The sequence below is a fragment of the Zea mays genome, chromosome 8 (assembly GCF_902167145.1).
Source record: "Zea mays cultivar B73 chromosome 8, Zm-B73-REFERENCE-NAM-5.0, whole genome shotgun sequence".
NCBI lineage: Eukaryota > Viridiplantae > Streptophyta > Magnoliopsida > Poales > Poaceae > Zea > Zea mays.
The window spans coordinates 93187981-93200558 of record NC_050103.1 but is presented as its reverse complement, the minus strand read 5'-3'; positions in this window follow the sequence as shown (position 1 = coordinate 93200558).

Below are 12578 nucleotides of genomic sequence, written 5' to 3'. Positions count from 1 at the left end.
TTGAGTCATAACCAAGTAAAAAGCCTTCTACTGCTTTAGGAGCAAATTTTGAATTTCTACCTCTCTTGAAAAGAATAAAGCACTTGCTCCCAAAAACTCTAAAATAAGAAACATTAGGCTTTTTACCGGTGAGGAGTTCATACGATGTTTTCTTGAGGATTCGGTGAAGATATAACCAGTTGATGGAGTAGCAGGCAATGTTAATCGCCTCCGCCCAAAACTGATCTGATGTCTTGTATTCATCAAGCATGGTCCTAGCCATATCCAAAAGAGTTCTATTCTTTCTCTCCATAACACCGTTTTGTTGAGGTGTGTATGGAGAAGAGAACTCATGGTTGATGCCCTCCTCCTCAAGAAATCCTTCAATTTGAGAGTTCTTGAACTCCGTTCCATTGTCGCTTCTAATCTTCTTGTTTCTCAACCCGAACTCATTTTGAGCCCATCTCAAGAATTTCTTTAAGGTATCTTGGGTTTGTGATTTTTTGTGCAAAAAGAACACCCAAGTGAAGCGAGAATAGTCATCCATAATTACAAGACAATACTTTTTCTCGACGATGCTTATGTAAGCAATCAGGCTGAATAGATCCATGTGGAGTAGTTCAAGAGGCCTCTCGGTCGTCATGATGTTCCCTCTTGACATGCACTACAAATCATGTCTTTCCCAAAATGAATATTGGTTAGTCCTAAAATTTGTTCCCCTTTCGAAGTTTGTGAAGATTCTTCATCCCAACATGAGCAAGTCAGCGATGCCAGAGCTAGCCCATGTTAGTCTTAGCAATGAAGCAAGTGTCTAGTTCAGCATTGTTATCAGTGAAATAAACTAAATATAGCTGACCATCCAACACTCCCTTAAAATCTAGTCAATCATCATTTGTTCTAAAGACGGTAACATCAACATTAGTAAATAAATAGTTGTAGCCCATTTTGCATAATTGAGAAATAGAAAGCAAGTTGTAACCTAAAGATTCTACAAGAAATACATTAGAAATGGAATGGTCAGGTGATATAGCGATTTTACCCAATCCTTGATTTCCAACCCTAAATGTGACTGTTCTTTGGGGATCATCATTTTTCTCATATGAGGAGAACATCCTTTTCTCCCCTGTCATGTGGTTTGTGCACCCGCTGTCGATTATCCAACTTGTTCCGTCGGATGCATAAACCTACAACAAAAATTTAGGTCTTGTCCTTAGGTACCCAAACGGTCTTGGGTCCTTTCACATTAGAAATAAGCACCTTGGGTACCCAAACACAAGTCTTTGGACTCTTGTGCTTGCCCCCAACATATTTGGAAACTACTTTGCTGGATTTGTTAGTAAGAACAAAGGATGCATCAAAGGTCTTATATGTTCATTTGATGAATCAACTACCTTTTTCTTAGGCATTTTTAATATGAGTTATATGACTAGAGCTAGAAGCCTCATTACTGTAAATATAAGCATGATGAGCAAAAGGATGAGATTTCTTAGCATGAATTCTTCTAATCTTATGCTCAGGATAATTTTTAGGATATAAAATGTAACCTTATCTATCTCGAACCATGGGAGCCTTGCCCTTAACAAAGTTAGAAATCTTGTTTCTATGGGCATTAAGTTTGATGTTGCTTTGGCTCCCAGGTTGGAAGCCAACCCCATCCTTAATGCCAAGGCGTCTCCCATTATAAAGCATACTACGAGCAAATTTAAACTTTTCATTTTCAAGTTCATGCACTGTAACACCCCTGGTGTTACTACCACTAAAACATGAGCATAACATCATAAGCATTAGCATATTATGTGATTGTTACACTTAGAATGCATTCACTAGGCAAAAATTTCAAATAAGTTCTATTGATATGACATGTCATGGGTAAAACCCTAGAGTAGGGTACTTAACCCTAAACTAGGCCTAAAGGAATAAACAAAGCATAAATAAGAAAAAGCTTCAAAACTTATTAGTAATGATCATAAAATGACACCATTAATGGACTTAAGTGGCATCCAAACCCTAGAAGTGCCAGAAACCCTAAATAGATCCCTGGAAAACCCTGGACTGAAACCCTAGGGGGTTATCTGTAAAAATGTGCACACTTTTGGACCTAAGTGCAAAAACCATGGAGTTAGGGTACCTTAAGTTCTATAGTTCACATGTTTGAAGATTTTCAAAAGAAACTATGAGTTTTGGGCTTATTTGCAAAAAGGCCACCCTAGTACTCCAATGGTTAAGTCTGGAAATAGTTGAACAAGGCTGACGTTGGAGCCCTGCATCTCAGGATTTATGAAGTTTTTGCTCAAAGTCAATATAGCAAAGTTGTAGAGCTACTATAGGAGAACAACTTTGCTATAGGGATTATGCCTTGGTGCCATGAATTGTTTTGAGAAAATTGGATCCAAAGTCGGGCTGTCAGGTAACCTTAAGTCTGAACTTTCAGTGACAGTGAATTTGGATGAACTTAGGGCTTGTTTTTTAGTAAGATCTATTGCTCGATTGAGGATAGTGGTCATAGTCGAATTGTAGCTAGATTATAGGGCTAGAACTTTGTTGCAGAGAGATTAACCAGTTGTTACACAAAAACGGAGATTAATGCCCTGCAAATAGCCCTGTCAGATAGACTAAATGGCGTTCTGATTGTACAGTGACTGAAAGAGATCGTAGGTTCACCCCCCTCGCCGCCGGTGACCTTGCGCCCAGATCCACGCCGGCGTCGCGATTCACGCCTGGTCGAACACAGATAACGCTCCTCGGTAAGAAATATCGCGTTGTAGATAACCTCCGGCCACTGTTCTCACCGGCCATCGTGTCCCGTCGTGGTTAATCGAGCTGGCATCAACGGCGTTCGCCGTTATCCGGCCCGACTGCGTGACTCAAAGCCTTACCACGTCGCAGTGAGTCACCGTGAACCGCTCTATAGCCCTGGCTCATCGCCGGTGAGTCTGCCACGGTGAAAGCCACTAATCGTGTGCACCAGTGCCCCTCCTCCTCTCGAGCCGCCGCGCGTCTCCGCCAAATTCGCTGGACACTGCTCAAGCATGCTATAAATTGAGCACACCCTCGGCTCCGCTAGGTAAATACGCATCCACTGCACTAACGCCTGCCTCCAATTGTTCACCAGAGCCGCCCAATTTCCCATTTCCCCCAAATCAGCCAAAATACCGCCGCGTGAACACCTCGTCGTGGCCACCCTTCTGCAGGTTAGTTCAAGCTTCCTTAATTGGTGTTCTAGCCTTCCTCATGTTCCTTGTAGCTCACCGACCCATTCGATTGAACTAGACCGCCTTAAATTGCCTAGAACATCTTGGGTTATCCTCGGTTTCCGCCGTCGTCGTGGGCAGACGTGCTCCGGTCCGGATCAGTGAAATTAGCTGAGGGATTAGTGTTGCGAAGGGTTGAATTAAGTGTCAAGCAAAGGAGAAGTCTAGCCGTTGCGTTCTCCGGCCAGTACGAGTTCACCGAAGGTATGTCGTCGCTGTCCACCGTCGTGGACTTGGCACTGCGAAGAAACAGAAGTAGAAGGGGTTTCTCGTAAACGTCAGTGAAACATATAAATAGTGTCGTGACCCCTTTTCTAGTTGTTTAAAACGCTAGGGTCTCTGTGCAAACTGTCCTCCATGGGCGCGCGCGGGCGCGTTTCGCCTGTCATGGGCTGGCTCGGGCTTAGATTGAGCCTGTTACTATTCATACTTTCTCTTTTTCTTTTTCTACTAGACTTAGAGAATTTTCAGAAAATTACAGAAAATGCTAAAAATACCAGACCAATTTTGCTAGGCTCCTGATTTTCTATAGTATTTAATAAATATAGTTCCATGAATTTTTTGTTCAAATAGGGAATTATGGGATATTTAAAATGGCCAAAACCCATACCCCTAGAATTTTAAGAATTAATTAATAATCCCAAAAATCACCAAACTTTTTATATAAGCTTTAAATATTATTTAGAAGCCTTGGGTAAAGTTTGGTATGTTTTGGACCATGTTTGGTACCTAGAACCTAAAACCCTAGCCCCTTGGCCTATGAACTTCACTATAGACTCCAAAAACCCTAGTTTCCCGAAGATCCGTGAAGGAAAATTATATTCAAGAGTTAAGATAATATAGTTTTGTTATCTATGCACTTTCATGAGCATTCATGATTATATATGGCTATATATAGAAAACGAAGAAGAGATAGAAGTAGAAGAAGCAAGGACTACACCACCACAACCTGAAGAACCTCAGGCAGGAAACTGCTTTTACTTTGATATCTATGGAGCAGAGCCTGACTCACCTATCACACAAGGCAAGCCCCGGTGCATTTGCCACCTCCTTGCTATTTTAAAATCTTTCTCACTTGTTTGATGCATTAGGTGATAGGAGTTGTGTGCTAAACCAGTTGCTGCATTTCCTTCCTTGGATTTGATTACTTCTCCTTAATCCCCTGTTTTACAAAAAAGTTTTTCTTATGCTTAGCTTTGCTCTAGAAAAACAAAATGTTTTGTTTTAACAAAAGATGATGCTTCAAGTGGGTGGGATGTTTTCAAAAAAATAAAACTGGATGGTGGATCCATCATGGCCATGATGGGTTCAACATCGGAAAAGATGTATCTCTGTCAGGTACCAAACTTTGGGTTTGAAATGATAAAGCTGAGACCGGGCGGGTGACTTGCACGAGAAGAGAGTCTCGGTGTAGTGTCTCCGTCTGAGTCGATTATGGACCTTCTCGATGTAGGCCTGCTGACCGAGGACCCTTTAACTGGTCACATGCCTCATCATGGGTAAGCTTTGCCTCGGGCAGACTAATACCAGAATAAGATAACACACAATGGGAGTGGAGAGATGGCGAGAGTAGCATGTACCCTTCGTGGCAAGAGGCTGGATGGTGGTGCATCTGTGCTCTCGGTTGGCGTGGACCTGATCTGGTCTTAAGAACCCCGGTGGCGAGTTGACATATGCAAGGGTTAAGTGCTACATATGTCATGTGATTGGAGATCCTCAGCTGAGTATTAATCGATTCGGATCGCCGTTACTTTTCGGACATGAAGACTTGTGCACTGACTTACACGTAGCATTCCAGTGAAATAGAAGGGTTGATAAGAAATTGGCTAGTATAGGTCAAGTGCTTGAACTAGGGTAGAAAGAACTATAGATATAGGTAACTTTACTTAACCTGACAATTAAAACTAGATTTTTAAGGATCCACTACTAGTAAGCATTTCTGCAAACAGAGTCTTTGATTCTCGATAAGCCTTACCTTGACTCCCTTAAAGCCATCATATCCTTGAGAGTCTTTTATTTTGACATGTAAGACTTGCGAAAGTACACTTTGTACTCAAGGCTTTGTCCCATGTTGTTTTAGGTGAGGAAGAAGCAAAGTTTTGTTGCTTTTGTTCCAAGGTGGTGCCTAAAGAAGAAAATCAAGACTGAAGCCTCGGGAGGAAGTGTCCTCCTAAAAAACTTTTTACTGTTTATCGGGCGGGGTTTTTGCCTCCCAAGTTATGTAATTATATTACTTCAGCACTCTTATTTTTGCTCTGGTCTGTAATAATACTACTCTTTCTTACTTTAAAATAAAGTAAGTTATTGTAACTGCTTCCGCATTCTCGTACCTCTGATGTATTGTAATGTCTGCGTGACGGGTGAAACGCTCTTGGGCAAGGTAAAGAATACAGATACCGAACTTGTCAAGTGATCAGGGGCACCTGCAGGGTTGTCTGAAGTCCATTGGACAAGGACAACTGTAGGTGGGCCTAATGATTTGGGAGGTTCTGTCACATGCACGACAATTTTAGCATCCAACTTAGCTATGTGATCATTTTGTTCTTTAATCATAGCAAGATGATCATTCATAGCATTAACATCAATATCTCTACATCTAGTGCAAATAGTAACATGCTCAATGGTAGATGTAGGTACTTTGTATGCTTTCAATTCCTCAATCTTAGTAATTAAACTAACATTTTCATTTCTAAGACAAGAAATTGAATCATTGCATGTATTTAGCTCTTTAGTCAAGTTTTTGCATTTTTCAACTTCAAGAGCAAAAGCATCTTTTAGCTTAACAAATTTTTTGTTATCCTTAACGAGCAAGTCTTCTTGGCATTCCAAGATTTCATCCTTCTCGTTAATGGTTTTTATCAATTCATAATTTTCTCCTTTTGTTCTATGGTAAGGTTTGCAAAAAGAGAAGACAAATCATCATCCTTTTCACTAGAGCTACCCTCATCATCGGAAGTAGTGTATTTAGGGGTGTCTCTAGAATGTACCTTCTTCTTTTTGCTATCATTGGCCATAAGACATTTGTGGCTGACGTTGGGGAAGAGAAGACTTTTGTTGATGGCGATGTTGGCGGTGTCCTCGTCGAAGGAGGAGTCGGTGGAGCTATCGTCGGAGTCCCATTCTCGTCCTATGTGCGCCTCGCCACCCTTCTTGTTGTAGTACTTCTTCTTCTCCATCTTCTTCCCTTTGTTGTTGTCGTTCCTGTCACTATCACTTGTATATGGACACTTAGCAATATAGTGACTGAACTTACCACACCGGTAGCAAACCCTCTTGGAGCGGGGTTTGTAATCCTTCCCTTTCCGTTGCTTGAGGATTTGCCGGAAGCTCTTAATGATAAGATCCATTTCGTCGTTGTCAAGCTTGGAGGCATCAATTAAGAGCCTATTTGTTGGTGTAGGCTCTTCCTTTTTTTCTTCTGTTGCCTTGAATGCAACAGGTTGCACATCAGGTGTGGAGGTGGCGCCTTGCTCCAAGTTGACAATGTGTTTGGAGTCTTTGACCATAAGTTCAAAGCTCACAAACTTGCCAATTACCTCCTTGGGAGACATTTGCTTATACCTAGGATTCTCATGAATTAATTGCACTTGAGTGGGGTCACGAAAAACAAGAGATCTTAGAATAACCTTGACCATTTCATGGTCATCCCACTTGGTGCTCTCGAGGTTGCGGACTTGGTTCACCATTATCTTGAGCCGATTGTACATGGCTTGTGACTCTTCTCCTTTGTTGAGGATGAACTGACCGAGTTCTCCTTCTATCGTTTCGCACTTGGTGATCTTGGTCACTTCGTCCCTTCATGCGCCGTCTTGAGGACGTCCCAAATTTCTTTGGCACTTTTCAACCATTGCACCTTGTTGTACTCCTCTCCACACAATGAAGCGAGGAGTATGGAGGTGGATTGGGAGTTGAAGTGCCTCACTTGGGTGGCCTCATCGGAGTCATAGTCCTCATCGCCCACTTGTGGTGCCTGCGCTCCAAACTCAACAATATCCCAAATACTTTCGTGGAGTGAGGTTAGATGATGCCTCATTTTATCACTCCACATACAATAATCTTCACCATCATAGTATGGTGGTTTGCCTAAGGGAATGGAAAGTAAAGGAGCACATTTAGAAATATGAGGATAGCGAAGAGAGATCTTACTATACTTTTTACGGTCTTGGCGCTTCGAAGATGTTGACTCGGCGCCGGAGGTTGAGGGCGTGGAAGAGTCGATCTCGTAGTAGACCACCTTCTTCGTCTTCTTTTTCTTCTTGTCCCCCTTCTTGTGTGAATTGATAGAGCTAGCAGATCCATCCTTATGCTCCTTGTGCTTGTCGTCGGCCTACTTTGATGAAGTCTTGCCTTCATTTTTCTTCCCTAAAGATCCAGGCTTTTCCCCGGTCATCAACTCCTTTTTGGCGTGTTCTCCCGACATCACTTCTATTTTTTAGGCTCTAATGAAGTATCGGGTTCTGATACCAATTGAAAGTCGCCTAGAGGGGGGTGAATAGGCAAAACCTGTAAATTATAAACTTTGAACACACACTTCACCCGGGGTTAGGATTAGAAACAAATTATAACAAATGTGGAGTGTGGAAGAAAGTTCTTCTTGCTATGAGTTGCTCAATCAATGCAGATGACTTTGGGAGCTAACTCAAAGATTGTGAGCAAGAGAACTTAGAGAGGGAGAGAGAGAGAATTAAATCGTAGAGTAATGATCAACTCAAATGAACACGGCGATTTGTTTCCCGAGGTTCGGTTCCAATGAACCTACTCACCGTTGAGGAGGCCACAAAGGCTTGGTCTTTTTCAACCCTTTCCCTCTCTCAATCGATCACCTAGACCGATTGAGTGCTTCTTCTTAATCTCAAGGATCACAAAGATCCCGCAAGGATCACCACACACATAGGTGTCTCTTGCTAGCTTTACAAGTCACTTAGAGAGTTTAGAAGGAGATGAAGAAAGCACGATTAAGAAAACCAAACAACAAGAGCAACAAATGAAACACAAATCACTCTCTCTCAAGTCACTAATCACATGTCTTAAATGTGGTACTTGGAGAGGATTGGAAGCTTTGAATGTGTCTTGGAATGAATTTCTTACTTTTGTATTGAATGTAGATGTATTGAATGCTTGGTTGTGTTGAATGGAGGTGGTTGGGGGTGTATTTATAGCCCCCACCACATTTATAGCCGTTGAACAGAAATCAACAACTTTCTGTCGACAGGCGTACCGGATAGTCCGGTGCACACCGGACATGCATTGTTCATTGCCTGTTGCCCTGCCACGTTAGCCGACCATTGGAGTTTGTAACAGTCGATCGTTGGATCCGTCTGTCCCTGTGACTCATCGGACAGTCCAGTGCTACCTGACTGTCGCTGACCGTTTCTGACTTCTGACATTTCTGACCTGATGGCAGTCGATCGTTGGCGAAGTCGACCGTTGGCCGTGGGCTCACCGGACAGTCCGGTGACACACCGGACAATCCGATGAATTTTAGCTGTGGGGCGCTGAGTTTTTCCGAGAGCGGCCTTGAAAGGGAAATGGGCTTAATCATTTCCTATAATTGATTTTGGTGGTTGACATCCATCACAAACCATGTGGACTAATTAGTTTACCAAGATGTCTTTTATCTCAGGTGCATAAGGTCCAACACAAACCAAGAAAGAAATTCAGTTGGGGACTCAAATAAATTTGGAGCAAAGGACTTGAGAGTGTGCTGCAAGTTGCGAACCGGATAGTGTCTGGTGTGCACCGGAGAGTGTCCGGTGCCCTAGGACTAGCATCTCTCAAACCAGCCACTCTCGGGTTTCTTTTGGGCATGCTCCGCTACAATTCACCAGACTGTTCGGTGTGCACCGGATATGTCCGGTGAGCCAACGGAACAACGGTAACCTGGCGCCAACGGTCGACTGCAGTGAACAGTAAAAGCGAACAGTGTGTAGGCAGATGTCAGGCGGCAAAGTCAAAACGCACCGTACATGTCCGGTGTGCCACCGGACTGTTTGGTGCCGCTAGAGGACAGAGGGTTCCAATGGTCGACCGCTCCAAACCCCAACGGGCGCGCTGACGTGGCGCGCACCGGACAGTGAACAATACCTGTTCGGTGCTCCACTGGACTGTCCGGTGTGCCCATCGCCAGCAAAAACAGCCAACGGCTAGGAAGTGGTTGGAGGCTATAAATACCCCCAACCACCTCCTTCAATGGCATCCAAGTTTTTTGAAGGTCCTATTCAATACAAGAGCAATAGCATTCACTCCAAGACACATTCCAAAGATCAAATCCTCTTAAAGTCTCAAAATCAACTCAACCACTTAGTGACTTGAGAGAGAGAGAGTTTTGTGTTTATTTGTTGCTCTTGTTGCTTGGATTGCTTTCTCCTTCCCATCCTTATTTCTCTAAGTGCTTTGTAAAGCTAGCAAGAGACACCTAAGTGTGTGGTGGTCCTTGCGGGGTCTTAGTGACCCAAGTGATTAAGGAGAAAAGCTCATCCAGTCTAAGTGACCGTTTGAGAGAGGGAAAGGGTTGAAATAGACCGAGCCTTTGTGGCTTCCTCAACGGGGACTAGGTTCTTTGGAATCGAACCTCGGTAAAACAAATCACCGTGTTCACTTGCATTGATCTTCGTTTGATTTGTTTGGCCTTTTTCCTCACTCTAAAGTTTCCTTGCTAATATTGATTTGAGTTTGCTCCCAAACATCATCCGCATTAATTGAGCAACTCATAGCAAGAGAAACATTCTTCCGCACTCGAATTTAATTCTAAGGCTAACCCCGGCCTTAGTGTGTGTTTGAGTTTATAAATTTCAGGTTTCGCCTATTCACCCCCCCTCTAGGCGACTATCAGGCCTGTTTGGGGGGCGCCAGCCTAGGCACCGGACATTGTCCGGTGCACACGAGACAGTCCGGTGCCCCACAGGCTGGTGCAAGTCTGATTCGCCCCATATTTATTGAACTGGTCCAAGGGTCCATTTTTCTTACAGATGTATATGAACTTTATGCACCTAACAAAATATCAACTAGGCAAACTAGTTAGTCCATAAGTTTTGTGATGGTCGTGAAACACCAAAATCGATTATAGGAGATGGTTGAGGCCATTTCCCTTTCACTCATAGTGCTACCCTGCCTCGCTTCCTCGATAGAGGTGTATGGAGTCTGATCAACCCCGTGGCAAATGGGTAACACGACTTGTGAGTAAAGATGTGCAACCTCTGCCGAGTGTAAAACTGGTATATTAGCCGTGCTCACGGTCATGAGCGGCTCGGACACTCACATGATTAAATTATGAAATTTAATTTAATTTGTCATACACATTGCATTGTGGGTGTTATTATCAATTGTGATCTCTTATTTAATTGAGTTGGTAACTACTTATACCTAGTAACTGCTAATAAAATTTTGACCAATTTTAAAAGCAATGCTCAGCTTTAATCATCCTCTTTGGTAAGCCTTACACTTCACATTAGCTCCCACCTTTGGTGAGTTCATGCACATTATTCCCCACAACTTGTTGAGCGATGAATGTATGTGAGCTCACCCTTGCTGTACTCACAACCCTGAAAGTAGCCTAGAGAGGGGGGGGGGTGAATAGGCTACACCTGAAAATTTTCACTAAAAACTTCGAAATAGGTTAAATCAAAGTTGCACTAGTGCAAACCGGTTCAGTCGATTTTAATCACGACTGAACAAGTTTGAACCTGCTCAACTTAAATTTGATAATCTATTGAACAAATGCGAAGTAGTGAAGAATATAGCTAAAGATTTGCCCTACACAAAATCTACTCAAATGATTAATATGAACTAACCACTGAACATAAAGCACTTAACAAGAACACACAAGAACACACGATATAACCCGAGGTTCGGCAACCACCACAAAGGTGTCCTACTCCTCGTTGAGGAACCCACAAAGGGTCGGGTCTTTTCCAACCCTAATCCTCCACAAACCGACCACAAAGGTCAAGGCAATCTCTTCTCAAATCAGCTCAAGGAGCGGGTGATACAAACTTCTTGGGGTCGTCCACAAATTTGGAGACTCCCAAGCAACCTCTAACCATCAAGGAACACGAGGTTCCAAGAGTAACAAATCCGCACACGGTTAAGTTTGCAACGAGCTCAAGAACAAGAGAATGGGAGAATCGAGATGAAATTGACAGCGAGTTCGATCGAGTTCACCTCACACCAAGGGTCCTTCAAATGATTGAAGGAGATGCGATTGCGGGTGTGAAAGGTGAAATGAATGCGCTTGTTTGAAGGTTGGTCAGCCAAGAATTCGTGGGAGAGGCAGAAGTAAATGAGAGAGTGTGAGGGGGTATATAAAGGATCCCCCAAAAGCTGGCAGCCATTGGGAGAAAAGGAGCAAAAACCGGTTGAACCGGTTTTCAGACCGGTTGAACCGGTTTCTACCAGGGGGATCCCGGTCCACTGAGCTACTCAGCCAGAGACTCGACCGGTTTCAAAACCGGCTGAGTAGGGAAAAAATTCGGCTCAACCGGTTCCTGAAAAATATCTGCTGCGACTTTTCTGACATTTCTGACTGTCAGACAGGTCAGAGCAGAGATGGCAGGTGAACAGTACCGAAACCGGTTGAACCGGTTTCAGGACCGGTTGAACCGGTTTTGGGGGCTGAAACCAAAATTTGAGTATTTTGAAGAGAACAAAAGGGGAGTCTTTGTGGGAAGTAAAATTTGTTTTTCTCAAGGGCATTCATGATCTGGGAAAATGATCTCCAAGAAGTTTTCAAAAGATTTTGAACTTGGCTCGTTTCACAACTTACTTAACCGTCGCGGATCCCTCTTAATTGTACGGCGATTCCTATGACTCAAGAATTATAAATTTAGCACCGCCGTTGTTTCTTAGCACTTGGAGCACGCCATTTGATGTGGAATTTTAAATCCGCTGTGCTTTATACTTTTATGCTCGTAAGATCTGTGCTTCTCCTGTCTGTAGAAATACTGTGTACATACTTTGAGCAAACTTGTTAGAATCTTAGTTTGTTTTGTCATTAATCACCAAAACCCTCAATTAGGGTTGATTGCACTTACAATCTCCCCCTTTTTGGTGATTGATGCCAAAACAAACTAGAATAGAAATAAGAATTAAAAGTTACAAGAACTTGCGAGATCAAATCTTTTGTGTATGTGTAGCTCCCCCTAAATATGTGCATGAGTTTTGCGATATTAACATTGACTTGATATGTCAATTTGCAACATATTTAGAGAGAGAGAACAATCAACACCATACACAAAACAATGAGGTATGAAACATAATTGGATAAAGAGTAAAAATTACACATTCAAGCTCATTATTGCATAGCATATGATATAAAAAAATTCTACAGCTATTACAACAATGAGAACTCAT